Genomic DNA, 3,576 nt, shown 5'->3' with positions numbered 1-3,576 from the left:
CACATGCCACAGAAGGGCAGCCATTTTAATATATATGAAAATCACCTATCTAGTATGCACTATAGGGAACTGAACAGCGCAGATTTTCATAGAAACAAGAGAAGACTCTGGAACACTGAGCATGGGACGTGTTTATCTTAAGAGTGCATTTACTTGTGAAATGTATCAAAATGTAAAAGAGTTTGGAAAAGTCTTCATAAAGTCTGTTATAAAACGATGGGAAACAAACTTTTGGAATTCTGTATCTTATTTAAATAACTTGATTATAAAATCAATTATTTATTATTACAAATAGAACGGATAGGAGAACAAAGGACAGACTGGGCCACATCCGCAAGGTGCTAGATCCGTAATCGTGTTAGATGGCTGCGTTTGATATGAAGCCGCGTTAGCTCTGCAGGCTAACGTGCCAGCGAGAATAGAGAAGTACGGGGGACCTGTCAAACCCACAGCAACATCATTGCCGTGACTGATCTGAGGCCTGTGAGACTGTCAACTCGCTGACTGGACCAGTCAACACAAATAAATGCAGACATTCCAGAGCTATAATGGCATGGGAGATCTGGGCTGGCGGCCGCCATTACTTGTAATCCAACCTTACATATGACACAATGTGAAAAATGAGCCTGCGTGCTGTCGGGTGCCCATTAGTGAGCTCTCACATTATCTCTCACTGGCTGACGCTTCTCTTGAGTCATTCACTGGGCTTTTGACTGCCATTCTGCTTTAAATGCAGGGTTAGCACCTCACAAAGAGGAAAGAAAGAAAGAAAGAAAGAAAGAAAGAAAGAAAGAAAGATGGCATTGGTGGTCATCCCCACAGGCTGCTGCTTTCAGTTTTATTTCCTTTAAAGCGACCCTGTCACTCCGGGGCCTTTCTATTCTTTTAAACACTAAAATGACACACGCTGTACTCACTGTGCTGGGATCAGACACCATGAAAAGAAGAAACGTAGGCATGTGTGACAGATGTCTAAAAACTGACTCCTCTAATATCTACTAATATCTTAACAAAATGAAGTAGGCTGCTAATTATTAAGGAAATTAAGTACACTGAATAAAGCTCTGGCTGTGACAAGAATATTAGTCGTGTTTGCTCATAATGGTTTGATTTGAACAAAACCCTAACACATTAAATTCCTAACACAACATGCATAAATGTACAAGTAACTTCTATGCATATCATTCAACAGTTTTTGAGCTACAGAAAGAAAGAGAAAAAAAAAAAATTAATAAATAAATAAATATATATATATATATACAGTATATATACACACACACACACACACACACACACACACACACACACACACACACAACCTAACTATTTATGCATGTAGAATAGTTAAAATTTAAAAAACAAACAAACAAAATCCTAAATTAAAGGAGAGAGTCATATCTAGAGGTCAGAATATAATACCTTTACCAAACATTCTAGAATATACCATTACATACACACACAAAAACGGTCAAAACTGGGGTCAAAACAGCTTTTCCTATTGCAGTAAATCCCATTTATAGCAAACATGTGAGAGTGGAGTAACATATCTAAAATCTAAAGAGGAGAATGGGCTTCCTCTTATGATTCTACATAGCACCATTTACAGCACCTTCAAAGATAGGTGCTATAAAGCACTTCAAGTGGTTCCCCTATGATTACGAGCCAATGAACCACTTGTAGCAACATTTTTAGAGTGGTTTTTAATGAAGAGGGGTAATTAATTGTAAATGATTAATGTAATTAAATAATTAAATAAATAATTACTACAATAAAACAGTGTTAAAACTTGATATAGTGGACCAATGTCAACAAAACCAGAAATAGCATATACTGTCTGAAGTGGATCCCATATTAATTTTCTATGTTTTTGCAATAGAAACAATAACTTTAGTAACAGTAACATTTAAAAAGAAAGCCATGGTTACCATGGCGAAGTTCTGTAAGGGTTGAGGGTTAGCGCCCAGAACAATTGCATAGTAATTGACTGGCATTAACAGAAGATAGTTACAATGACACATTTTTGACATTTTAACTCCCTGCCATCTAATTATTTGATGCTTTACATAAGAATAGTTTGGTATCAGAACGTTGTGGTGACACTTTATTTTAAGGTTAAATTCTAACTACAACTTTTAGTAACTACAACTTTTGCCTCAATTAACTGCTAATTTGCTGCTTATTACTAGTTAGTAAGACCGTTGTTGATAGTTATAAGATTAAAATATGATTAAAATACAGTCATGCAGAATAAGGCATTAATATGTGCTTTATAAGTACTAATAATCAGCTAATATGCTAATAATATGCATGCTAATAAGCAGTGTTGGGAGTAACGCATTACAAAAGTAATAATATTACAGTAGTATATTACTTTTTGCTGTAACGCAGTAATATAACACATTACTAATAAAATTTGGGTAATATTGTTGTTTGTTTCCGCTGTTCGATCATCATGCCGGCGCCTCACGCACATACAAAGGCCTACAGCATTGCAAACGTTGCAGCCTGTTCATTATCAGAATAAAATACAGTCAATCAAACATATAGATACACTGGTTAATTTAAATAGTGCGTACTGCGTAGTAGGCCTACAATCCGTGCCGTTCAGCCTGAGCTCGGGCCAAACACACATTTGCTCGTGACGAGGATGTTTTTAAGTGCGTTAAGTAAGCCTGGTTTTACATAATAAATAGCCTAATAGTTTAGCATTCAAATACATCGCAAATATGGACACCATAGGCAGAGGGTGAAGCAACTCCAGGGTACGGCTAAAAGCAGCCAAATGTACTAAACATCATAAACCCGTCTTTTTAGGCAAGAACCAGACATGGGTGTCATGTAGGCTAATAAAAAATGTTTAATGGGACTGAATTTGTATTTAACGTGATTACAATTGAATAAAAACATTAGAAATTTATAATTATAACGTTTCCTTTCCACGGCTATTCAAACAGCGAATCAATTATATAGGCTATAGAAAGTGACATTATCACTAACTTTGCTCTATCCCGAGTTTAAGCACTCTCAAAAAACAAAAAAACGTTAAACACTAAAGCTGTACACACTGTGAAATTAATCTCTTACTTACGTTGTACGTACATCTGCGCTTTGTTGTTTATGATGAGAGAATTTGCAAGAGTCCGGAATTCAGTCAGAGAACGCGCGCGCACTCAACAAAACTGATGAGTTTCAGCAACGACTCAACTGAACGCCTCTGATTGGCCATTGCAGTCCGAAGCTCAACAGATATGTGTGTGATTGGTTAAAATGCGCAACACTTTAAAAACGCCTAAAATGAAATACGGTGCAACATGAGCAGATCTTCATTTAATGCCACAATCGACATTGTCTATTCATTTTCACTTTGTTAGCAACAGACGTAATAGATTTTATTTGTTTGTGCAGGGGCAGGGGCAGGGGCTAAGCCTTCCCCATCCTTACACACGCTCCGCCTATGGTCACATTGGATATGGTAACTTTGAAGGTTGACTCTGAGCCATGAGTCATGCTGACCCAAGTCTCTGAAATGACGGCCCAGATGCTCTAGAACAGAGGTGCCCAAACTCGGGCCCGGAG

The sequence above is a fragment of the Sinocyclocheilus anshuiensis genome, unplaced genomic scaffold (genome assembly GCF_001515605.1).
Source record: "Sinocyclocheilus anshuiensis isolate Anshui unplaced genomic scaffold, SAMN03320099.WGS_v1.1 scaffold355, whole genome shotgun sequence".
Classification (NCBI taxonomy): Eukaryota; Metazoa; Chordata; class Actinopteri; order Cypriniformes; family Cyprinidae; genus Sinocyclocheilus; species Sinocyclocheilus anshuiensis.
Note: the sequence above shows the minus strand (reverse complement) of the source record.